The sequence below is a fragment of the Arvicanthis niloticus genome, chromosome 1 (genome assembly GCF_011762505.2).
Source record: "Arvicanthis niloticus isolate mArvNil1 chromosome 1, mArvNil1.pat.X, whole genome shotgun sequence".
In the NCBI taxonomy this organism is placed as follows: domain Eukaryota; kingdom Metazoa; phylum Chordata; class Mammalia; order Rodentia; family Muridae; genus Arvicanthis; species Arvicanthis niloticus.
The window spans coordinates 30,788,525-30,813,616 of NC_047658.1; the positions used below are offsets into that span (position 1 = coordinate 30,788,525).

At 45.2% G+C, this 25,092-nt stretch overlaps 14 non-coding genes across 14 annotated transcripts; all 14 read right to left on the reverse strand.

Moving 5' to 3' along the window:
- Window positions 1–345: 345 nt before the first annotated feature.
- Window positions 346–424, reverse strand: LOC117699753 (small nucleolar RNA SNORD115). Its single transcript, XR_004605286.1, has one exon. It is a non-coding gene; the product is annotated as a small nucleolar RNA SNORD115 (small nucleolar RNA).
- A 1,794-nt stretch (window positions 425–2,218) lies between these two features.
- On the reverse strand, window positions 2,219–2,297 carry LOC117699756 (small nucleolar RNA SNORD115). Its single transcript, XR_004605287.1, has one exon. It is a non-coding gene; the product is annotated as a small nucleolar RNA SNORD115 (small nucleolar RNA).
- A 1,791-nt stretch (window positions 2,298–4,088) lies between these two features.
- Window positions 4,089–4,167, reverse strand: LOC117699760 (small nucleolar RNA SNORD115). The gene has a single exon (XR_004605288.1). It is a non-coding gene; the product is annotated as a small nucleolar RNA SNORD115 (small nucleolar RNA).
- A 1,791-nt stretch (window positions 4,168–5,958) lies between these two features.
- On the reverse strand, window positions 5,959–6,037 carry LOC117699766 (small nucleolar RNA SNORD115). The gene has a single exon (XR_004605289.1). It is a non-coding gene; the product is annotated as a small nucleolar RNA SNORD115 (small nucleolar RNA).
- Window positions 6,038–7,829: 1,792 nt separating this feature from the next.
- On the reverse strand, window positions 7,830–7,908 carry LOC117699773 (small nucleolar RNA SNORD115). The gene has a single exon (XR_004605290.1). It is a non-coding gene; the product is annotated as a small nucleolar RNA SNORD115 (small nucleolar RNA).
- A 1,791-nt stretch (window positions 7,909–9,699) lies between these two features.
- LOC117699778 (small nucleolar RNA SNORD115) lies at window positions 9,700–9,778 on the reverse strand. Its single transcript, XR_004605291.1, has one exon. It is a non-coding gene; the product is annotated as a small nucleolar RNA SNORD115 (small nucleolar RNA).
- A 1,790-nt stretch (window positions 9,779–11,568) lies between these two features.
- LOC117699782 (small nucleolar RNA SNORD115) lies at window positions 11,569–11,647 on the reverse strand. The gene has a single exon (XR_004605292.1). It is a non-coding gene; the product is annotated as a small nucleolar RNA SNORD115 (small nucleolar RNA).
- A 1,790-nt stretch (window positions 11,648–13,437) lies between these two features.
- LOC117699787 (small nucleolar RNA SNORD115) lies at window positions 13,438–13,516 on the reverse strand. Its single transcript, XR_004605293.1, has one exon. It is a non-coding gene; the product is annotated as a small nucleolar RNA SNORD115 (small nucleolar RNA).
- Window positions 13,517–15,307: 1,791 nt separating this feature from the next.
- LOC117699820 (small nucleolar RNA SNORD115) lies at window positions 15,308–15,386 on the reverse strand. Its single transcript, XR_004605300.1, has one exon. It is a non-coding gene; the product is annotated as a small nucleolar RNA SNORD115 (small nucleolar RNA).
- A 1,790-nt stretch (window positions 15,387–17,176) lies between these two features.
- On the reverse strand, window positions 17,177–17,255 carry LOC117699792 (small nucleolar RNA SNORD115). Its single transcript, XR_004605294.1, has one exon. It is a non-coding gene; the product is annotated as a small nucleolar RNA SNORD115 (small nucleolar RNA).
- Window positions 17,256–19,051: 1,796 nt separating this feature from the next.
- Window positions 19,052–19,130, reverse strand: LOC117699799 (small nucleolar RNA SNORD115). The gene has a single exon (XR_004605295.1). It is a non-coding gene; the product is annotated as a small nucleolar RNA SNORD115 (small nucleolar RNA).
- Window positions 19,131–20,925: 1,795 nt separating this feature from the next.
- Window positions 20,926–21,004, reverse strand: LOC117699803 (small nucleolar RNA SNORD115). Its single transcript, XR_004605296.1, has one exon. It is a non-coding gene; the product is annotated as a small nucleolar RNA SNORD115 (small nucleolar RNA).
- Window positions 21,005–22,794: 1,790 nt separating this feature from the next.
- Window positions 22,795–22,873, reverse strand: LOC117699806 (small nucleolar RNA SNORD115). Its single transcript, XR_004605297.1, has one exon. It is a non-coding gene; the product is annotated as a small nucleolar RNA SNORD115 (small nucleolar RNA).
- A 1,883-nt stretch (window positions 22,874–24,756) lies between these two features.
- Window positions 24,757–24,835, reverse strand: LOC117699810 (small nucleolar RNA SNORD115). The gene has a single exon (XR_004605298.1). It is a non-coding gene; the product is annotated as a small nucleolar RNA SNORD115 (small nucleolar RNA).
- Between the last annotated feature and the right edge of the window lie 257 nt (window positions 24,836–25,092).

The window sequence follows — 25,092 nt, forward strand, 5'->3', positions numbered from 1 at the left end:
ACAGCAAACCATGAAGGCGCTGGACATTTCTAAGGGTGCCAGTAGCAATGGTCATTACACTTACCTGAGATTTGTGATTCTCTGTGCTCTACCGGGGCATAGCTGATGACTGCAAAACAGCAGAAAAAACAGGGGTGGGATCAGTAGGTGCGTCCTGCAGACTTGCATACAAGTTGACTGCGAGGCTAGGTTCTTGTTGGCACAGTCTTTGCCAACCAAAGTTCACCAGGAGTGTCCAGGTTTCCGTGCATGGGAAACAGGACAAGAGCTTCTGAGAAGCTCAGGAAGGTCCCCAAGTGGTCCCCAAAGAGTGAAAGGACCACTTGGAATCCTGTCCTCCTGGTTGGGCCTCAGCGTAATCCTATTGAGCATGATTTTTATGTCATCACCTCTCTTCATGACATTGGGTTGTCATCATTGACCCAGGCCTCGACTCAACACAGCTACCTATGCTCTTATATGACAGAACCCGAGTGCTTACCTAACCTGAAGAAACTGCTTCAGAAAGAAGAATGTTCACATGTGAGAGTGGACGTCTGTTTGGTCGAATGCTCTGCCAGGGATGCAAGGGAGTACTAGCTTGAAATGTAGAAGACTGTCTTTTCTAAAGAGAGAAGAGCAAGCTGTCAAGGCACTTGATTACCCCAACATGACTTTAACTCTTCAAAGTGACTGAAAATGTCTAATATTTCTCCAGAAATAACTCTTTAGAGCAGAATCCCAACTGCAACTGCCTCTTCTATCCTACTGTGGAGAGCAACCCCAAGATTTTGGTTCCTATGTCAGTGGCAGAGTCAATCAAGACATAGGACTTAGGTCTTCCAGCACAGACATCCTGGCTCACTAAAGCAGTGTCTAAATCAAGTGTGACTTTTGCCAAGGCATTTGGGAGGGTCCAATACTCAGATGGAGATCTCCAATTCATGGAAACAGTACAATATATGGGCAACTTCTCTGAGATATAAGCGTCTGATCAAAGAAACCCATGTTTCCCGCATACAATTTGAAGGGACTGTTCACTGCCCTGCAAACTATAACCTGCTTGTTTCCACTCAGTGGGGGACATTGATGCTGATACTTGAAGTGTTCAGAGAATTGGGGGCCGAGCAGAGAGTTTGCAAAGTTCTGCTCAGGATCAAATTGTGTCAAGGTGTTTTGGCCTGCCATGTCTGTATACTGAGAAGGTGAACCGCATTCCTGAGTTTAGTAGAAGGCATGGTGACATGAATGACGTTGCCATCTGCCTCCTAAACCACTGTTATGCCCTGAAAAAGCTTCCTAGGTAGGCCTTTGTCTCCTGAATGTAGTACATGTTCTTTGGCGAATGCAGTGAAAATTAGAACGAGCTGAATGAAACACCATAAAGAAAATTTGGAAGGTTATGGTACCAAGGCAACAGAGAAAACCTCAACTCTTCCACATGGGCAGGTTCCATGTGGGGTGAGAGTTTTTAAGTACTTCCCCATAGTTTTGCTTTTGGCAAGACATCAAGTGCAGGCACTACAAACTGGATATTTACCAACAACTTCTGTCTCACTAACCAAGGCTCTGTCCCCTGGGTCTCCATTGTCAATAAAAAAGCAGAGTCTACCAGAGCTTGGAAGTCTCTGTAGAGCTCCTGTAACTGCTGTCAGTATGATCAACCTAGATGGTGAATCCTCTCTCAGGAATGAGTTATCACCCTGTAACCATGATGAGTAGCTCATAATCATGTGGGTAAGAATAATGGGGACTTAATCAAATTCTTTTCCCCCTGTAAACCTGAAGAACAACATGGCAGAAGACTCTCCAAATCAACACCCCTCCCCGCCTTGGGGCATTGGGTTAGTTTCTTTTCCTCAAATGAAAACTGCAGAGTGGCTCCAATTCTGACAGCAAACCATGAAGGCGCTGGACATTTCTAAGGGTGCCAGTAGCAATGGTCATTACACTTACCTGAGATTTGTGATTCTCTGTGCTCTACCAGGGGCATAGCTGATGACTGCAAAACAGCAGAAAAAACAGGGGTGGGATCAGTAGGTGCGTCCTGCAGACTTGCATACAAGTTGACTGCGAGGCTAGGTTCTTGTTGGCACAGTCTTTGCCAACCAAAGTTCACCAGGAGTGTCCAGGTTTCCGTGCATGGGAAACAGGACAAGGGCTTCTGAGAAGCTCAGGAAGGTCCCCAAGTGGTCCCCAAAGAGATGAAAAGACCACTTGGAATCCTGTCCTCCTGGTTGGGCCTCAGCGTAATCCTATTGAGCATGATTTTTATGTCATCACCTCTCTTCATGACATTGGGTTGTCATCATTGACCCAGGCCTCGACTCAACACAGCTACCTATGCTCTTATATGACAGAACCCGAGTGCTTACCTAACCTGAAGAAACTGCTTCAGAAAGAAGAATGTTCACATGTGAGAGTGGACGTCTGTTTGATCGAATGCTCTGCCAGGGATGCAAAGGAGTACTAGCTTGAAATGTAGAAGACTGTCTTTTCTAAAGAGAGAAGAGCAAGCTGTCAAGGCACTTGATTCCCCCAACATGACTTAACTCTTCAAAGTGACTGAAAATGTCTAATATTTCTCCAGAAATAACTCTTTAGAGCAGAATCCCAACTGCAACTGCCACTTCTATCCTAGTGTGGAGAGCAACCCCAAGATTTTGGTTCTGATGTCAGTGGCAGAGTCAATCAAGACATAGGACTTAGGTCTTCCAGCACAGACATCCTGGCTCACTAAAGCAGTGTCTAAATCAAGTGTGACTTTTGCCAAGGCATTTGGGAGGGTCCAATACTCAGATGGAGATCTCCAATTCATGGAAACAGTACAATATATGGGCAACTTCTCTGAGATATTAGCGTCTGATCAAAGAAACCCATGTTTCCCGCATTCAATTTGAAGGGACTGTTCACTGCCCTGCAAACTATAACCTGCTTGTTTCCACTCAGTGGGGGACATTGATGCTGATACTTGAAGTGTTCAGAGAATTGGGGGCCGAGCAGAGAGTTTGCAAAGTTCTGCTCAGGATCAAATTGTGTCAAGGTGTTTTGGCCTGCCATGTCTGTATACTGAGAAGGTGAACCGCATTCCTGAGTTTAGTAGAAGGCATGGTGACATGAATGACATTGCCATCTGCCTCCTAAACCACTGTTATGCCCTGAAAAAGCTTCCTAGGTAGGCCTTTGTCTCCTGAATGTAGTACATAGTTCTTTGGCGAATGCAGTGAAAATTAGAACGAGCTGAATGAAACACCATAAAGAAAATTTGGAAGGTTATGGTACCAAGGCAACAGAGAAAACCTCAACTCTTCCACATGGGCAGGTTCCATGTGGGGTGAGAGTTTTTAAGTACTTCCCCATAGTTTTGCTTTTGGCAAGACATCAAGTGCAGGCACTACAAACTGGATATTTACCAACAACTTCTGTCTCACTAACCAAGGCTCTGTCCCCTGGGTCTCCATTGTCAATAAAAAAGCAGAGTCTACCAGAGCTTGGAAGTCTCTGTAGAGCTCCTGTAACTGCTGTCAGTATGATCAACCTAGATGGTGAATCCTCTCTCAGGAATGAGTTATCACCCTGTAACCATGATGAGTAGCTCATAATCATGTGGGTAAGAATAATGGGGACTTAATCAAATTCTTTTCCCCCTGTAAACCTGAAGAACAACATGGCAGAAGACTCTCCAAATCAACACCCCTCCCCGCCTTGGGGCATTGGGTTAGTTTCTTTTCCTCAAATGAAAACTGCAGAGTGGCTCCAATGCTGACAGCAAACCATGAAGGCGCTGGACATTTCTAAGGGTGCCAGTAGCAATGGTCATTACACTTACCTGAGATTTGTGATTCTCTGTGCTCTACCGGGCATAGCTGATGACTGCAAAACAGCAGAAAAAACAGGGGTGGGATCAGTAGGTGCGTCCTGCAGACTTGCATACAAGTTGACTGCGAGGCTAGGTTCTTGTTGGCACAGTCTTTGCCAACCAAAGTTCACCAGGAGTGTCCAGGTTTCCGTGCATGGGAAACAGGACAAGGGCTTCTGAGAAGCTCAGGAAGGTCCCCAAGTGGTCCCCAAAGAGTGAAAGGACCACTTGGAATCCTGTCCTCCTGGTTGGGCCTCAGCGTAATCCTATTGAGCATGATTTTTATGTCATCACCTCTCTTCATGACATTGGGTTGTCATCATTGACCCAGGCCTCGACTCAACACAGCTACCTATGCTCTTATATGACAGAACCCGAGTGCTTACCTAACCTGAAGAAACTGCTTCAGAAAGAAGAATGTTCACATGTGAGAGTGGACGTCTGTTTGGTCGAATGCTCTGCCAGGGATGCAAAGGAGTACTAGCTTGAAATGTAGAAGACTGTCTTTTCTAAAGAGAGAAGAGCAAGCTGTCAAGGCACTTGATTCCCCAACATGACTTAACTCTTCAAAGTGACTGAAAATGTCTAATATTTCTCCAGAAATAACTCTTTAGAGCAGAATGCCAACTGCAACTGCCTCTTCTATCCTACTGTGGAGAGCAACCCCAAGATTTTGGTTCCTATGTCAGTGGCAGAGTCAATCAAGACATAGGACTTAGGTCTTCCAGCACAGACATCCTGGCTCACTAAAGCAGTGTCTAAATCAAGTGTGACTTTTGCCAAGGCATTTGGGAGGGTCCAATACTCAGATGGAGATCTCCAATTCATGGAAACAGTACAATATATGGGCAACTTCTCTGAGATATTAGCGTCTGATCAAAGAAACCCATGTTTCCCGCATTCAATTTGAAGGGACTGTTCACTGCCCTGCAAACTATAACCTGCTTGTTTCCACTCAGTGGGGGACATTGATGCTGATACTTGAAGTGTTCAGAGAATTGGGGGCCGAGCAGAGAGTTTGCAAAGTTCTGCTCAGGATCAAATTGTGTCAAGGTGTTTTGGCCTGCGATGTCTGTATACTGAGAAGGTGAACTGCATTCCTGAGTTTAGTAGAAGGCATGGTGACATGAATGACGTTGCCATCTGCCTCCTAAACCACTGTTATGCCCTGAAAAAGCTTCCTAGGTAGGCCTTTGTCTCCTGAATGTAGTACATGTTCTTTGGCGAATGCAGTGAAAATTAGAACGAGCTGATTGAAACACCATAAAGAAAATTTGGAAGGTTATGGTACCAAGGCAACAGAGAAAACCTCAACTCTTCCACATGGGCAGGTTCCATGTGGGGTGAGAGTTTTTAAGTACTTCCCCATAGTTTTGCTTTTGGCAAGACATCAAGTGCAGGCACTACAAACTGGATATTTACCAACAACTTCTGTCTCACTAACCAAGGCTCTGTCCCCTGGGTCTCCATTGTCAATAAAAAAACAGAGTCTACCAGAGCTTGGAAGTCTCTGTAGAGCTCCTGTAACTGCTGTCAGTATGATCAACCTAGATGGTGAATCCTCTCTCAGGAATGAGTTATCACCCTGTAACCATGATGAGTAGCTCATAATCATGTGGGTAAGAATAATGGGGACTTAATCAAATTCTTTTCCCCCTGTAAACCTGAAGAACAACATGGCAGAAGACTCTCCAAATCAACACCCCTCCCCGCCTTGGGGCATTGGGTTAGTTTCTTTTCCTCAAATGAAAACTGCAGAGTGGCTCCAATTCTGACAGCAAACCATGAAGGCGCTGGACATTTCTAAGGGTGCCAGTAGCAATGGTCATTACACTTACCTGAGATTTGTGATTCTCTGTGCTCTACCGGGGCATAGCTGATGACTGCAAAACAGCAGAAAAAACAGGGGTGGGATCAGTAGGTGCGTCCTGCAGACTTGCATACAAGTTGACTGCTGAGGCTAGGTTCTTGTTGGCACAGTCTTTGCCAACCAAAGTTCACCAGGAGTGTCCAGGTTTCCGTGCATGGGAAACAGGACAAGGGCTTCTGAGAAGCTCAGGAAGGTCCCCAAGTGGTCCCCAAAGAGTGAAAGGACCACTTGGAATCCTGTCCTCCTGGTTGGGCCTCAGCGTAATCCTATTGAGCATGATTTTTATGTCATCACCTCTCTTCATGACATTGGGTTGTCATCATTGACCCAGGCCTCGACTCAACACAGCTACCTATGCTCTTATATGACAGAACCCGAGTGCTTACCTAACCTGAAGAAACTGCTTCAGAAAGAAGAATGTTCACATGTGAGAGTGGACGTCTGTTTGGTCGAATGCTCTGCCAGGGATGCAAGGGAGTACTAGCTTGAAATGTAGAAGACTGTCTTTTCTAAAGAGAGAAGAGCAAGCTGTCAAGGCACTTGATACCCCAACATGACTTAACTCTTCAAAGTGACTGAAAATGTCTAATATTTCTCCAGAAATAACTCTTTAGAGCAGAATCCCAACTGCAACTGCCTCTTCTATCCTACTGTGGAGAGCAACCCCAAGATTTTGGTTCCTATGTCAGTGGCAGAGTCAATCAAGACATAGGACTTAGGTCTTCCAGCACAGACATCCTGGCTCACTAAAGCAGTGTCTAAATCAAGTGTGACTTTTGCCAAGGCATTTGGGAGGGTCCAATACTCAGATGGAGATCTCCAATTCATGGAAACAGTACAATATATGGGCAACTTCTCTGAGATGTTAGCGTCTGATCAAAGAAACCCATGTTTCCCGCATTCAATTTGAAGGGACTGTTCACTGCCCTGCAAACTATAACCTGCTTGTTTCCACTCAGTGGGGGACATTGATGCTGATACTTGAAGTGTTCAGAGAATTGGGGGCCGAGCAGGGAGTTTGCAAAGTTCTGCTCAGGATCAAATTGTGTCAAGGTGTTTTGGCCTGCCATGTCTGTATACTGAGAAGGTGAACCGCATTCCTGAGTTTAGTAGAAGGCATGGTGACATGAATGACGTTGCCATCTGCCTCCTAAACCACTGTTATGCCCTGAAAAAGCTTCCTAGGTAGGCCTTTGTCTCCTGAATGTAGTACATGTTCTTTGGCGAATGCAGTGAAAATTAGAACGAGCTGAATGAAACACCATAAAGAAAATTTGGAAGGTTATGGTACCAAGGCAACAGAGAAAACCTCAACTCTTCCACATGGGCAGGTTCCATGTGGGGTGAGAGTTTTTAAGTACTTCCCCATAGTTTTGCTTTTGGCAAGACATCAAGTGCAGGCACTACAAACTGGATATTTACCAACAACTTCTGTCTCGCTAACCAAGGCTCTGTCCCCTGGGTCTCCTTTGTCAATAAAAAAGCAGAGTCTACCAGAGCTTGGAAGTCTCTGTAGAGCTCCTGTAACTGCTGTCAGTATGATCAACCTAGATGGTGAATCCTCTCTCAGGAATGAGTTATCACCCTGTAACCATGATGAGTAGCTCATAATCATGTGGGTAAGAATAATGGGGACTTAATCAAATTCTTTTCCCCCTGTAAACCTGAAGAACAACATGGCAGAAGACTCTCCAAATCAACACCCCTCCCCGCCTTGGGGCATTGGGTTAGTTTCTTTTCCTCAAATGAAAACTGCAGAGTGGCACCAATGCTGACAGCAAGCCATGAAGGCGCTGGACATTTCTAAGGGTGCCAGTAGCAATGGTCATTACACTTACCTGAGATTTGTGATTCTCTGTGCTCTACCAGGGCATAGCTGATGACTGCAAAACAGCAGAAAAAACAGGGGTGGGATCAGTAGGTGCGTCCTGCAGACTTGCATACAAGTTGACTGCTGAGGCTAGGTTCTTGTTGGCACAGTCTTTGCCAACCATAGTTCACCAGGAGTGTCCAGGTTTCCGTGCATGGGAAACAGGACAAGGGCTTCTGAGAAGCTCAGGAAGGTCCCCAAGTGGTCCCCAAAGAGTGAAAAGGACCACTTGGAATCCTGTCCTCCTGGTTGGGCCTCAGCGTAATCCTATTGAGCATGATTTTTATGTCATCACCTCTCTTCATGACATTGGGTTGTCATCATTGACCCAGGCCTCGACTCAACACAGCTACCTATGCTCTTATATGACAGAACCCGAGTGCTTACCTAACCTGAAGAAACTGCTTCAGAAAGAAGAATGTTCACATGTGAGAGTGGGCGTCTGTTTGGTCGAATGCTCTGCCAGGGATGCAAGGGAGTACTAGCTTGAAATGTAGAAGACTGTCTTTTCTAAAGAGAGAAGAGCAAGCTGTCAAGGCACTTGATTCCCCAACATGACTTAACTCTTCAAAGTGACTGAAAATGTCTAATATTTCTCCAGAAATAACTCTTTAGAGCAGAATCCCAACTGCAACTGCCTCTTCTATCCTACTGTGGAGAGCAACCCCAAGATTTTGGTTCCTATGTCAGTGGCAGAGTCAATCAAGACATAGGACTTAGGTCTTCCAGCACAGACATCCTGGCTCACTAAAGCAGTGTCTAAATCATGTGTGACTTTTGCCAAAGCATTTGGGAGGGTCCAATACTCAGATGGAGATCTCCAATTCATGGAAACAGTACAATATATGGGCAACTTCTCTGAGATATTAGCGTCTGATCAAAGAAACCCATGTTTCCCGCATACAATTTGAAGGGACTGTTCACTGCCCTGCACACTATAACCTGCTTGTTTCCACTCAGTGGGGGACATTGATGCTGATACTTGAAGTGTTCAGAGAATTGGGGGCCGAGCAGAGAGTTTGCAAAGTTCTGCTCAGGATAAAATTGTGTCAAGGTGTTTTGGCCTGCCATGTCTGTATACTGAGAAGGTGAACCGCATTCCTGAGTTTAGTAGAAGGCATGGTGACATGAATGACATTGCCATCTGCCTCCTAAACCACTGTTATGCCCTGAAAAAGCTTCCTAGGTAGGCCTTTGTCTCCTGAATGTAGTACATAGTTCTTTGGCGAATGCAGTGAAAATTAGAACGAGCTGAATGAAACACCATAAAGAAAATTTGGAAGGTTATGGTACCAAGGCAACAGAGAAAACCTCAACTCTTCCACATGGGCAGGTTCCATGTGGGGTGAGAGTTTTTAAGTACTTCCCCATAGTTTTGCTTTTGGCAAGACATCAAGTGCAGGCACTACAAAGTGGATATTTACCAACAACTTCTGTCTCACTAACCAAGGCTCTGTCCCCTGGGTCTCCATTGTCAATAAAAAAGCAGAGTCTACCAGAGCTTGGAAGTCTCTGTAGAGCTCCTGTAACTGCTGTCAGTATGATCAACCTAGATGGTGAATCCTCTCTCAGGAATGAGTTATCACCCTGTAACCATGATGAGTAGCTCATAATCATGTGGGTAAGAATAATGGGGACTTAACCAAATTCTTTTCCCCCTGTAAACCTGAAGAACAACATGGCAGAAGACTCTCCAAATCAACACCCCTCTCCCCCTTGGGGCATTGGGTTAGTTTCTTTTCCTCAAATGAAAACTGCAGAGTGGCTCCAATGCTTACAGCAAACCATGAAGGTGCTGGACATTTCTAAGGGTGCCAGTAGCAATGGTCATTACACTTACCTGAGATTTGTGATTCTCTGTGCTCTACCAGGGCATAGCTGATGACTGCAAAACAGCAGAAAAAACAGGGGTGGGATCAGTAGGTGCGTCCTGCAGACTTGCATACAAGTTGACTGTGAGGCTAGGTTCTTGTTGGCACAGTCTTTGCCAACCAAAGTTCACCAGGAGTGTCCAGGTTTCCGTGCATGGGAAACAGGACAAGGCCTTCTGAGAAGCTCAGGAAGGTCCCCAAGTGGTCCCCAAAGAGTGAAAGGACCACTTGGAATCCTGTCCTCCTGGTTGGGCCTCAGCGTAATCCTATTGAGCATGATTTTTATGTCATCACCTCTCTTCATGACATTGGGTTGTCATCATTGACCCAGGCCTCGACTCAACACAGCTACCTATGCTCTTATATGACAGAACCCGAGTGCTTACCTAACCTGAAGAAACTGCTTCAGAAAGAAGAATGTTCACATGTGAGAGTGGACGTCTGTTTGGTCGAATGCTCTGCCAGGGATGCAAGGGAGTACTAGCTTGAAATGTAGAAGACTGTCTTTTCTAAAGAGAGAAGAGCAAGCTGTCAAGGCACTTGATTCCCCAACATGACTTAACTCTTCAAAGTGACTGAAAATGTCTAATATTTCTCCAGAAATAACTCTTTAGAGCAGAATCCCAACTGCAACTGCCTCTTCTATCCTACTGTGGAGAGCAACCCCAAGATTTTGGTTCCTATGTCAGTGGCAGAGTCAATCAAGACATAGGACTTAGGTCTTCCAGCACAGACATCCTGGCTCACTAAAGCAGTGTCTAAATCATGTGTGACTTTTGCCAAGGCATTTGGGAGGGTCCAATACTCAGATGGAGATCTCCAATTCATGGAAACAGTACAATATATGGGCAACTTCTCTGAGATATTAGCGTCTGATCAAAGAAACCCATGTTTCCCGCATACAATTTGAAGGGACTGTTCACTGCCCTGCAAACTATAACCTGCTTGTTTCCACTCAGTGGGGGACATTGATGCTGATACTTGAAGTGTTCAGAGAATTGGGGGCCGAGCAGAGAGTTTGCAAAGTTCTGCTCAGGATCAAATTGTGTCAAGGTGTTTTGGCCTGCCATGTCTGTATACTGAGAAGGTGAACCGCATTCCTGAGTTTAGTAGAAGGCATGGTGACATGAATGACGTTGCCATCTGCCTCCTAAACCACTGTTATGCCCTGAAAAAGCTTCCTAGGTAGGCCTTTGTCTCCTGAATGTAGTACATATTCTTTGGCGAATGCAGTGAAAATTAGAACGAGCTGAATGAAACACCATAAAGAAAATTTGGAAGGTTATGGTACCAAGGCAACAGAGAAAACCTCAACTCTTCCACATGGGCAGGTTCCATGTGGGGTGAGAGTTTTTAAGTACTTCCCCATAGTTTTGCTTTTGGCAAGACATCAAGTGCAGGCACTACAAACTGGATATTTACCAACAACTTCTGTCTCACTAACCAAGGCTCTGTCCCCTGGGTCTCCATTGTCAATAAAAAAGCAGAGTCTACCAGAGCTTGGAAGTCTCTGTAGAGCTCCTGTAACTGCTGTCAGTATGATCAACCTAGATGGTGAATCCTCTCTCAGGAATGAGTTATCACCCTGTAACCATGATGAGTAGCTCATAATCATGTGGGTAAGAATAATGGGGACTTAATCAAATTCTTTTCCCCCTGTAAACCTGAAGAACAACATGGCAGAAGACTCTCCAAATCAACACCCCTCCCCCCCTTGGGGCATTGGGTTAGTTTCTTTTCCTCAAATGAAAACTGCAGAGTGGCTCCAATGCTGACAGCAAACCATGAAGGCGCTGGACATTTCTAAGGGTGCCAGTAGCAATGGTCATTACACTTACCTGAGATTTGTGATTCTCTGTGCTCTACCAGGGCATAGCTGATGACTGCAAAACAGCAGAAAAGACAGGGGTGGGATCAGTAGGTGAGACCTGCAGACTTGTATATAAGTTGACTGTGAGGCTAGGTTCTTGTTGGCACAGTCTTTGCCAACCAAAGTTCACCAGGAGTGTCCAGGTTTCCGTGCATGGGAAACAGGACAAGAGCTTCTGAGAAGCTCAGGAAGGTCCCCAAGTGGTCCCCAAAGAGTGAAAGGACCACTTGGAATCCTGTCCTCCTGGTTGGGCCTCAGCGTAATCCTATTGAGCATGATTTTTATGTCATCACCTCTCTTCATGACATTGGGTTGTCATCATTGACCCAGGCCTCGACTCAACACAGCTACCTATGCTCTTATATGACAGAACCCGAGTGCTTACCTAACCTGAAGAAAGTGCTTCAGAAAGAAGAATGTTCACATGTGAGAGTGGACGTCTGTTTGGTCGAATGCTCTGCCAGGGATGCAAGGGAATACTAGCTTGAAATGTAGAAGACTGTCTTTTCTAAAGAGAGAAGAGCAAGCTGTCAAGGCACTTGATTCCCCAACATGACTTAACTCTTCAAAGTGACTGAAAATGTCTAATATTTCTCCAGAAATAACTCTTTAGAGCAGAATGCCAACTGCAACTGCCTCTTCTATCCTACTGTGGAGAGCAACCCCAAGATTTTGGTTCCTATGTCAGTGGCAGAGTCAATCAAGACATAGGACTTAGGTCTTCCAGCACAGACATCCTGGCTCACTAAAGCAGTGTCTAAATCATGTGTGACTTTTGCCAAGGCATTTGGGAGGGTCCAATACTCAGATGGAGATCTCCAATTCATGGAAACAGTACAATATATGGGCAACTTCTCTGAGATATTAGCGTCTGATCAAAGAAACCCATGTTTCCCGCATTCAATTTGAAGGGACTGTTCACTGCCCTGCAAACTATAACCTGCTTGTTTCCACTCAGTGGGGGACATTGATGCTGATACTTGAAGTGTTCAGAGAATTGGGGGCCGAGCAGAGAGTTTGCAAAGTTCTGCTCAGGATCAAATTGTGTCAAGGTGTTTTGGCCTGCCATGTCTGTATACTGAGAAGGTGAACCGCATTCCTGAGTTTAGTAGAAGGCATGGTGACATGAATGACGTTGCCATCTGCCTCCTAAACCACTGTTATGCCCTGAAAAAGCTTCCTAGGTAGGCCTTTGTCTCCTGAATGTAGTACATATTCTTTGGCGAATGCAGTGAAAATTAGAACGAGCTGAATGAAACACCATAAAGAAAATTTGGAAGGTTATGGTACCAAGGCAACAGAGAAAACCTCAACTCTTCCACATGGGCAGGTTCCATGTGGGGTGAGAGTTTTTAAGTACTTCCCCATAGTTTTGCTTTTGGCAAGACATCAAGTGCAGGCACTACAAAGTGGATATTTACCAACAACTTCTGTCTCACTAACCAAGGCTCTGTCCCCTGGGTCTCCATTGTCAATAAAAAAGCAGAGTCTACCAGAGCTTGGAAGTCTCTGTAGAGCTCCTGTAACTGCTGTCAGTATGATCAACCTAGATGGTGAATCCTCTCTCAGGAATGAGTTATCACCCTGTAACCATGATGAGTAGCTCATAATCATGTGGGTAAGAATAATGGGGACTTAATCAAATTCTTTTCCCCCTGTAAACCTGAAGAACAACATGGCAGAAGACTCTCCAAATCAACACCCCTCTCCGCCTTGGGGCATTGGGTTAGTTTCTTTTCCTCAAATGAAAACTGCAGAGTGGCTCCAATGCTGACAGCAAACCATGAAGGCGCTGGACATTTCTAAGGGTGCCAGTAGCAATGGTCATTACACTTACCTGAGATTTGTGATTCTCTGTGCTCTACCAGGGCATAGCTGATGACTGCAAAACAGCAGAAAAGACAGGGCTGAGATCAGTAGGTGAGACCTGCAGACTTGCATACATGTTGACTGTGAGGCTAGGTTTTTCTTGGCACAGTCTTTGCCAACCAAAGTTCACCAGGAGTGTCCAGGTTTCCGTGCATGGGAAACAGGACAAGAGCTTCTGAGAAGCTCAGGAAGGTCCCCAAGTGGTCCCCAAAGAGTGAAAGGACCACTTGGAATCCTGTCCTCCTGGTTGGGCCTCAGCGTAATCCTATTGAGCATGATTTTTATGTCATCACCTCTCTTCATGACATTGGGTTGTCATCATTGACCCAGGCCTCGACTCAACACAGCTACCTATGCTCTTATATGACAGAACCCGAGTGCTTACCTAACCTGAAGAAAGTGCTTCAGAAAGAAGAATGTTCACATGTGAGAGTGGGCGTCTGTTTGGTCGAATGCTCTGCCAGGGATGCAAGGGAGTACTAGCTTGAAATGTAGAAGACTGTCTTTTCTAAAGAGAGAAGAGCAAGCTGTCAAGGCACTTGATTCCCCAACATGACTTAACTCTTCAAAGTGACTGAAAATGTCTAATATTTCTCCAGAAATAACTCTTTAGAGCAGAATGCCAACTGCAACTGCCTCTTCTACCCTACTGTGGAGAGCAACCCCAAGATTTTGGTTCCTATGTCAGTGGCAGAGTCAATCAAGACATAGGACTTAGGTCTTCCAGCACAGACATCCTGGCTCACTAAAGCAGTGTCTAAATCAAGTGTGACTTTTGCCAAGGCATTTGGGAGGGTCCAATACTCAGATGGAGATCTCCAATTCATGGAAACAGTACAATATATGGGCAACTTCTCTGAGATATAAGCGTCTGATCAAAGAAACCCATGTTTCCCGCATACAATTTGAAGGGACTGTTCACTGCCCTGCAAACTATAACCTGCTTGTTTCCACTCAGTGGGGGACATTGATGCTGATACTTGAAGTGTTCAGAGAATTGGGGGCCGAGCAGGGAGTTTGCAAAGTTCTGCTCAGGATCAAATTGTGTCAAGGTGTTTTGGCCTGCCATGTCTGTATACTGAGAAGGTGAACCGCATTCCTGAGTTTAGTAGAAGGCATGGTGACATGAATGACGTTGCCATCTGCCTCCTAAACCACTGTTATGCCCTGAAAAAGCTTCCTAGGTAGGCCTTTGTCTCCTGAATGTAGTACATGTTCTTTGGCGAATGCAGTGAAAATTAGAACGAGCTGAATGAAACACCATAAAGAAAATTTGGAAGGTTATGGTACCAAGGCAACAGAGAAAACCTCAACTCTTCCACATGGGCAGGTTCCATGTGGGGTGAGAGTTTTTAAGTACTTCCCCTTAGTTTTGCTTTTGGCAAGACATCAAGTGCAGGCACTACAAAGTGGATATTTACCAACAACTTCTGTCTCACTAATCAAGGCTCTGTCCCCTGGGTCTCCATTGTCAATAAAAAAGCAGAGTCTACCAGAGCTTGGAAGTCTCTGTAGAGCTCCTGTAACTGCTGTCAGTATGATCAACCTAGATGGTGAATCCTCTCTCAGGAATGAGTTATCACCCTGTAACCATGATGAGTAGCTCATAATCATGTGGGTAAGAATAATGGGGACTTAATCAAATTCTTTTCCCCCCTGTAAACCTGAAGAACAACATGGCAGAAGACTCTCCAAATCAACACCCCTCCCCGCCTTGGGGCATTGGGTTAGTTTCTTTTCCTCAAATGAAAACTGCAGAGTGGCTCCAATGCTGACAGCAAACCATGAAGGCGCTGGACATTTCTAAGGGTGCCAGTAGCAATGGTCATTACACTTACCTGAGATTTGTGATTCTCTGTGCTCTACCAGGGCATAGCTGATGACTGCAAAACAGCAGAAAAGACAGGGGTGGGATCAGTAGGTGAGACCTGCAGACTTGCATACAAGTTGACTGTGAGGCTAGGTTCTTGTTGGCACAGTCTTTGCCAACCAAAGTTCACCAGGAGTGTCCAGGTTTCCGTGCATGGGAAACAGGACAAGGGCTTCTGAGAAGCTCAGGAAGGTCCCCAAGTGGTCCCCAAAGAGTGAAAGGACCACTTGGAATCCTGTCCTCCTGGTTGGGCCTCGGCGTAATCCTATTGAGCATGATTTTTATGTCATCACCTCTCTTCATGACATTGGGTTGTCATCATTGACCCAGGCCTCGACTCAACACAGCTACCTATGCTCTTATATGACAGAACCCGAGTGCTTACCTAACCTGAAGAAAGTGCTTCAGAAAGAAGAATGTTCACATGTGAGAGTGGACGTCTGTTTGGTCGAATGCTCTGCCAGGGATGCAAGGGAGTACTAGCTTGAAATGTAGAAGACTGTCTTTTCTAAAGAGAGAAGAGCAAGCTGTCAAGGCACTTGATTCCCCAACATGACTTAACTCTTCAAAGTGACTGAAAATGTCTAATATTTCTCCAGAAATAACTCTTTAGAGCAGAATCCCAACTGCAACTGCCTCTTCTATCCTACTGTGGAGAGCAACCCCAAGATTTTGGTTCCTATGTCAGTGGCAGAGTCAATCAAGACATAGGACTTAGGTCTTCCAGCACAGACATCCTGGCTCACTAAAGCAGTGTCTAAATCAAGTGTGACTTTTGCCAAGGCATTTGGGAGGGTCCAATACTCAGATGGAGATCTCCAATTCATGGAAACACTACAATATATGGGCAACTTCTCTGAGATATTAGCGTCTGATCAAAGAAACCCATGTTTCCCGCATTCAATTTGAAGGGACTGTTCACTGCCCTGCAAACTATAACCTGCTTGTTTCCACTCAGTGGGGGACATTGATGCTGATACTTGAAGTGTTCAGAGAATTGGGGGCCGAGCAGAGAGTTTGCAAAGTTCTGCTCAGGATCAAATTGTGTCAAGGTGTTTTGGCCTGCCATGTCTGTATACTGAGAAGGTGAACCGCATTCCTGAGTTTAGTAGAAGGCATGGTGACATGAATGACATTGCCATCTGCCTCCTAAACCACTGTTATGCCCTGAAAAAGCTTCCTAGGTAGGCCTTTGTCTCCTGAATGTAGTACATATTCTTTGGCGAATGCAGTGAAAATTAGAACGAGCTGAATGAAACACCATAAAGAAAATTTGGAAGGTTATGGTACCAAGGCAACAGAGAAAACCTCAACTCTTCCACATGGGCAGGTTCCATGTGGGGTGAGAGTTTTTAAGTACTTCCCCTTAGTTTTGCTTTTGGCAAGACATCAAGTGCAGGCACTACAAAGTGGATATTTACCAACAACTTCTGTCTCACTAATCAAGGCTCTGTCCCCTGGGTCTCCATTGTCAATAAAAAAGCAGAGTCTACCAGAGCTTGGAAGTCTCTGTAGAGCTCCTGTAACTGCTGTCAGTATGATCAACCTAGATGGTGAATCCTCTCTCAGGAATGAGTTATCACCCTGTAACCATGATGAGTAGCTCATAATCATGTGGGTAAGAATAATGGGGACTTAATCAAATTCTTTTCCCCCTGTAAACCTGAAGAACAACATGGCAGAAGACTCTCCAAATCAACACCCCTCCCCGCCTTGGGGCATTGGGTTAGTTTCTTTTCCTCAAATGAAAACTGCAGAGTGGCTCCAATGCTGACAGCAAACCATGAAGGCGCTGGACATTTCTAAGGGTGCCAGTAGCAATGGTCATTACACTTACCTGAGATTTGTGATTCTCTGTGCTCTACCGGGGCATAGCTGATGACTGCAAAACAGCAGAAAAAACAGGGGTGGGATCAGTAGGTGAGACCTGCAGACTTGCATACAAGTTGACTGTGAGGCTAGGTTCTTGTTGGCACAGTCTTTGCCAACCAAAGTTCACCAGGAGTGTCCAGGTTTCCGTGCATGGGAAACAGGACAAGAGCTTCTGAGAAGCTCAGGAAGGTCCCCAAGTGGTCCCCAAAGAGTGAAAGGACCACTTGGAATCCTGTCCTCCTGGTTGGGCCTCAGCGTAATCCTATTGAGCATGATTTTTATGTCATCACCTCTCTTCATGACATTGGGTTGTCATCATTGACCCAGGCCTCGACTCAACACAGCTACCTATGCTCTTATATGACAGAACCCGAGTGCTTACCTAACCTGAAGAAAGTGCTTCAGAAAGAAGAATGTTCACATGTGAGAGTGGACGTCTGTTTGGTCGAATGCTCTGCCAGGGATGCAAGGGAGTACTAGCTTGAAATGTAGAAGACTGTCTTTTCTAAAGAGAGAAGAGCAAGCTGTCAAGGCACTTGATTCCCCAACATGATTTAACTCTTCAAAGTGACTGAAAATGTCTAATATTTCTCCAGAAATAACTCTTTAGAGCAGAATGCCAACTGCAACTGCCTCTTCTATCCTACTGTGGAGAGCAACCCCAAGATTTTGGTTCCTATGTCAGTGGCAGAGTCAATCAAGACATAGGACTTAGGTCTTCCAGCACAGACATCCTGGCTCACTAAAGCAGTGTCTAAATCAAGTGTGACTTTTGCCAAGGCATTTGGGAGGGTCCAATACTCAGATGGAGATCTCCAATTCATGGAAACAGTACAATATATGGGCAACTTCTCTGAGATATTAGAGTCTGATCAAAGAATCCCATGTTTCCCGCATTCAATTTGAAGGGACTGTTCACTGCCCTGCAAACTATAACCTGTTTGTTTCCACTCAGTGGGGGACATTGATGCTGATACTTGAAGTGTTCAGAGAATTGGGGGCCGAGCAGGGAGTTTGCAAAGTTCTGCTCAGGATCAAATTGTGTCAAGGTGTTTTGGCCTGCCATGTCTGTATACTGAGAAGGTGAACCACATTCCTGAGTTTAGTAGAAGGCATGGTGACATGAATGACATTGCCATCTGCCTCCTAAACCACTGTTATGCCCTGAAAAAGCTTCCTAGGTAGGCCTTTGTCTCCTGAATGTAGTACATATTCTTTGGCGAATGCAGTGAAAATTAGAACGAGCTGAATGAAACACCATAAAGAAAATTTGGAAGGTTATGGTACCAAGGCAACAGAGAAAACCTCAACTCTTCCACATGGGCAGGTTCCATGTGGGGTGAGAGTTTTTAAGTACTTCCCCATAGATTTGCTTTTGGCAAGACATCAAGTGCAGGATACTTACCAACAACTGGATATTTACCAACAACTTCTGTCTCACTAACCAAGGCTCTGTCCCCTGGGTCTCCATTGTCAATAAAAAAGCAGAGTCTACCAGAGCTTGGAAGTCTCTGTAGAGCTCCTGTAACTGCTGTCAGTATGATCAACCTAGATGGTGAATCCTCTCTCAGGAATGAGTTATCACCCTGTAACCATGATGAGTAGCTCATAATCATGTGGGTAAGAATAATGGGGACTTAATCAAATTCTTTTCCCCCCTGTAAACCTGAAGAACAACATGGCAGAAGACTCTCCAAATCAACACCCCTCCCCACCTTGGGGCATTGGGTTAGTTTCTTTTCCTCAAATGAAAACTGCAGAGTGGCTCCAATGCTGACAGCAAACCATGAAGGCGCTGGACATTTCTAAGGGTGCCAGTAGCAATGGTCATTACACTTACCTGAGATTTGTGATTCTCTGTGCTCTACCAGGGCATAGCTGATGACTGCAAAACAGCAGAAAAGACAGGGGTGGGATCAGTAGGTGAGACCTGCAGACTTGTATATAAGTTGACTGTGAGGCTAGGTTCTTGTTGGCACAGTCTTTGCCAACCAAAGTTCACCAGGAATGTCCAGGTTTCCGTGCATGGGAAACAGGACAAGGGCTTCTGAGAAGCTCAGGAAGGTCCCCAAGTGGTCCCCAAAGAGTGAAAGGACCACTTGGAATCCTGTCCTCCTGGTTGGGCCTCAGCGTAATCCTATTGAGCATGATTTTTATGTCATCACCTCTCTTCATGACATTGGGTTGTCATCATTGACCCAGGCCTCGACTCAACACAGCTACCTATGCTCTTATCTCACAGAACCCGAGTGCTTACCTAACCTGAACAAAGTGCTTCAGAAAGAAGAATGTTCACATGTGAGAGTGGACGTCTGTTTGGTCGAATGCTCTGCCAGGGATGCAAGGGAGTACTAGCTTGAAATGTAGAAGACTGTCTTTTCTAAAGAGAGAAGAGCAAGCTGTCAAGGCACTTGATTCCCCAACATGACTTAACTCTTCAAAGTGACTGAAAATGTCTAATATTTCTCCAGAAATAACTCTTTAGAGCAGAATTCCAACTGCAACTGCCTCTTCTATCCTACTGTGGCGAGCAACCCCAATATTTTGGTTCCTATGTCAGTGGCAGAGTCAATCAAGACATAGGACTTAGGTCTTCCAGCACAGACATCCTGGCTCACTAAAGCAGTGTCTAAATCAAGTGTGACTTTTGCCAAGGCATTTGGGAGGGTCCAATACTCAGATGGAGATCTCCAATTCATGGAAACAGTAGAATATATGGACAACTTCTCTGAGATATTAGAGTCTGATCAAAGAATCCCATGTTTCCTGCATTCAATTTGAAGGGACTGTTCACTGCCCTGCAAACTATAACCTGCTTGTTTCCACTCAGTGGGGGACATTGATGCTGATACTTGAAGTGTTCAGAGAATTGGGGGCCAAGCAGGGAGTTTGCAAAGTTCTGCTCAGGATCAAATTGTGTCAAGGTGTTTTGGCCTGCCATGTCTGTATACTGAGAAGGTGAACCACATTTCTGAGTTTAGTAGAAGGCATGGTGACATGAATGTCATTGCCATCTGCCTCCTAAACCACTGTTATGCCCTGAAAAATTTCCTAGGTAGGCCTTTGTCTCCTGAATGTAGTACATATTCTTTGGCGAATGCAGTGAAAATTAGAACGAGCTGAATGAAACACCATACAGAAAATTTGGAAGGTTATGGTACCAAGGCAACAGAGAAAACCTCAACTCTTCCACATGGGCAGGTTCCATGTGGGGTGAGAGTTTTTAAGTACTTCCCCATAGATTTGCTTTTGGCAAGACATCAAGTGCAGGATATTTACCAACAAACTGGATATTTACCAACAACTTCTGTCTCACTAATCAAGGCTCTGTCCCCTGGGTCTCCATTGGCAATAAAAAAGCAGAGTCTACCAGAGCTTGGAAGTCTCTGTAGAGCTCCTGTAACTGCTGTCAGTATGATGAACCTAGATGGTGAATCCTCTCTCAGGAATGAGTTATCACCCTGTAACCATGATGAGTAGCTCATAATCATGTGGGTAAGAATAATGGGGACTTAATCAAATTCTTTTTCCCCTGTAAACCTGAAGAACAACATGGCAGAAGACTCTCCAAATCATCACCGCTCCCCCCCTTTGGGCATTGGGTTAGTTTCTTTTCCTCAAATGAAAACTGCAGCCTGGCTCCAATGCTGACAGCAAACCATGAAGGCACTGGACATTTCTAATGGTGACAGTAGCAATGGTCATTACACTTACCTGAGATTTGTGATTCTCTGTGCTCTGCCGGGGCATAGCTGATGACTGCAAAACAGCAGAAAAGACAGGGGTGGGATCAGTAGGTGAGTCCCGCAGACTTGCATACAAGTTGACTGTGAGGCTAGGTTCTTGTTGGCACAGTCTTTGCCAACCAAAGTTCACCAGGAGTGTCCAGGTTTCCATTCATGGGAAACAGGACAAGGGCTTCTGAGAAGCTCAGGAAGGTCCCCAAGTGGTCCCCAAAGAGTGAAAGGACCACTTGGAATCCTGTCCTCCTGGTTGGGCCTCAGCGTAATCCTATTGAGCATGATTTTTATGTCATCACCTCTCTTCATGACATTGGGTTGTCATCATTGACCCAGGCCTCGACTCACCACAGCTATCTATGCTCTTATCTCACAGAACCCGAGTGCTTACCTAACCTGAAGAAAGTGCTTCAGAAAGAAGAATGTTCACATGTGAGAGTGGACGTCTGTTTGGTCGAATGCTCTGCCAGGGATGCAAGGGAGTACTAGCTTGAAATGTAGAAGACTGTCTTTTCTAAAGAGAGAAGAGCAAGCTGTCAAGGCACTTGATTCCCCAACATGACTTAACTCTTCAAAGTGACTGAAAATGTCTAATATTTCTCCAGAAATAACTCTTTAGAGCAGAATCCCAACTGCAACTGCCTCTTGTATCCTACTGTGGAGAGCAACCCCAAGATTTTGGTTCCTATGTCAGTGGCAGAGTCAATCAAGACATAGGACTCAGGTCTTCCAGCACAGACATCCTGGCTCACTAAAGCAGTGTCTAAATCAAGTGTGACTTTTGCCAAGGCATTTGGGAGGGTCCAATACTCAGATGGAGATCTCCAATTCATGGAAACAGTACAATATATGGGCAACTTCTCTGAGATATTAGAGTCTGATCAAAGAATCCCATGTTTCCCGCATTCAATTTGAAGGTACTGTTCACTGGCCTGCAAACTATAACCTGCTTGTTTCCACTCAGTGGGGGACATTGATGCTGGTACTTGAAGTTTTCAGAGAATTGGGGGCCGAGCAGGGAGTTTGCAAAGTTCTGCTCAGGATCAAATTGTGTCAAGGTGTTTTGGCCTGCCATGTCTGTATACTGAGAAGGTGAACCACATTCCTGAGTTTAGTAGAAGGCATGGTGACATGAATGACATTGCCATCTGCCTCCTAAACCACTGTTATGCCCTGAAAAAGCTTCCTAGGTAGGCCTTTGTCTCCTGAATGTAGTACATATTCTTTGTCGAATGCAGTGAAAATTAGAACGAGCTGAATGAAACACCATAAAGAAAATTTGGAAGGTTATGGTACCAAGGCAACAGAGAAAACCTCAACTCTTCCACATGGGCAGGTTCCATGTGGGGTGAGAGTTTTTAAGTACTTCCCCATAGTTTTGCTTTTGGCAAGACATCAAGTGCAGGCACTACAAACTGGATATTTACCAACAACTTCTGTCTCACTAATCAAGGCTCTGTCCCCTGGGTCTCCATTGGCAATAAAAAAGCAGAGTCTACCAGAGCTTGGAAGTCTCTGTAGAGCTCCTGTAACTGCTGTCAGTATGATCAACCTAGATGGTGAATCCTCTCTCAGGAATGAGTTATCACCCTGTAACCATGATGAGTAGCTCATAATCATGTGGGTAAGAATAATGGGGACTTAATCAAATTCTTTTTCCCCTGTAAACCTGAAGAACAACATGGCAGAAGACTCTCCAAATCATCACCGCTCCCCCCCTTTGGGCATTGGGTTAGTTTCTTATCCTCAAATGAAAACGGCAGAGTGGCTCCAATGCTGACAACAAACCATGAAGGCACTGGACATTTCTAATGGTGACAGTAGCAATGGTCATTACACTTACCTGAGATTTGTGATTCTCTGTGCTCTGCCGGGGCATAGCTGATGACTGCAAAACAGCAGAAAAGACAGGGGTGGGATCAGTAGGTGAGTCCCGCAGACTTGCATACAAGTTGACTGTGAGGCTAGGTTCTTGTTGGCACAGTCTTTGCCAACCAAAGTTCACCAGGAGTGTCCAGGTTTCCATTCATGGGAAACAGGACAAGGGCTTCTGAGAAGCTCAGGAAGGTCCCCAAGTGGTCCCCAAAGAGTGAAAGGACCACTTGGAATCCTGTCCTCCTGGTTGGGCCTCAGCGTAATCCTATTGAGCATGATTTTTATGTCATCACCTCTCTTCATGACATTGGGTTGTCATCATTGACCCAGGCCTCGACTCAACACAGCTATCTATGCTCTTATCTCACAGAACCCGAGTGCTTACCTAACCTGAAGAAAGTGCTTCAGAAAGAAGAATGTTCACATGTGAGAGTGGACGTCTGTTTGGTCGAATGCTCTGCCAGGGATGCAAGGGAGTACTAGCTTGAAATGTAGAAGACTGTCTTTTCTAAAGAGAGAAGAGCAAGCTGTCAAGGCACTTGATTCCCCAACATGACTTAACTCTTCAAAGTGACTGAAAATGTTTAATATTTCTCCAGAAATAACTCTTTAGAGCAGAATCCCAACTGCAACTGCCTCTTGTATCCTACTGTGGAGAGCAACCCCAAGATTTTGGTTCCTATGTCAGTGGCAGAGTCAATCAAGACATAGGACTCAGGTCTTCCAGCACAGACAACCTGGCTCACTAAAGCAGTGTCTAAATCAAGTGTGACTTGTGCCAAGGCATTTGGGAGGGTCCAATACTCAGATGGAGATCTCCAATTCATGGAAACAGTACAATATATGGGCAACTTCTCTGAGATATTAGAGTCTGATCAAAGAATCCCATGTTTCCCGCATTCAATTTGAAGGTACTGTTCACTGGCCTGCAAACTATAACCTGCTTGTTTCCACTCAGTGGGGGACATTGATGCTGGTACTTGAAGTTTTCAGAGAATTGGGGGCCGAGCAGGGAGTTTGCAAAGTTCTGCTCAGGATCAAATTGTGTCAAGGTGTTTTGGCCTGCCATGTCTGTATACTGAGAAGGTGAACCACATTCCTGAGTTTAGTAGAAGGCATGGTGACATGAATGACATTGCCATCTGCCTCCTAAACCACTGTTATGCCCTGAAAAAGCTTCCTAGGTAGGCCTTTGTCTCCTGAATGTAGTACATATTCTTTGTCGAATGCAGTGAAAATTAGAACGAGCTGAATGAAACACCATACAGAAAATTTGGAAGGTTATGGTACCAAGGCAACAGAGAAAACCTCAACTCTTCCACATGGGCAGGTTCCATGTGGGGTGAGAGTTTTTAAGTACTTCCCCATAGTTTTGCTTTTGGCAAGACATCAAGTGCAGGCACTACAAACTGGATATTTACCAACAACTTCTGTCTCACTAATCAAGGCTCTGTCCCCTGGGTCTCCATTGGCAATAAAAAAGCAGAGTCTACCAGAGCTTGGAAGTCTCTGTAGAGCTCCTGTAACTGCTGTCAGTATGATCAACCTAGATGGTGAATCCTCTCTCAGGAATGAGTTATCACCCTGTAACCATGATGAGTAGCTCATAATCATGTGGGTAAGAATAATGGGGACCCTCCTCCAGTCTGAGTCCTTCGGAATGATCAGCCTTGGTGTATCTACTCAACAAGCAAGCTGGGCAGACCTGCTCAAACCTCTGAGGTCCGTGAATTCCTTCTGGAGGCAGAGAAGACACAGCATCAGAGGATTGTCAATTTGCTCTCCCCCCCACTCCTCTTCTAATATCTCAATGCCCATAATTAGCTTGAAGAAGCTAATGATGAGTCAGCGCCCCTATTCCCTTGGCATGGGGACTGAGGTGGTAAATGTTGGGCTGTCTCTCTAGGGAAAAGTAGTCGTTTTGTTGGAATAGAGATGATTAGCTAGGGTTTATTGCATAGCCATAACCTATTAGTAGAAATCTGTATAATTAATATCAAGATGAAGATATAGGTGCGTCCTGCAGACTTGCATACAAGTTGACTGCGAGGCTAGGTTCTTGTTGGCACAGTCTTTGCCAACCAAAGTTCACCAGGAGTGTCCAGGTTTCCGTGCATGGGAAACAGGACAAGGGCTTCTGAGAAGCTCAGGAAGGTCCCCAAGTGGTCCCCAAAGAGAGAAAAAACCACTTGGAATCCTGTCCTCCTGGTTGGGCCTCAGCGTAATCCTATTGAGCATGATTTTTATGTCATCACCTCTCTTCATGACATTGGGTTGTCATCATTGACCCAGGCCTCGACTCAACACAGCTACCTATGCTCTTATATGACAGAACCCGAGTGCTTACCTAACCTGAAGAACTGCTTCAGAAAGAAGAATGTTCACATGTGAGAGTGGACGTCTGTTTGGTCGAATGCTCTGCCAGGGATGCAAGGGAGTACTAGCTTGAAATGTAGAAGACTGTCTTTTCTAAAGAGAGAAGAGCAAGCTGTCAAGGCACTTGATACCCCAACATGATTTAACTCTTCAAAGTGACTGAAAATGTCT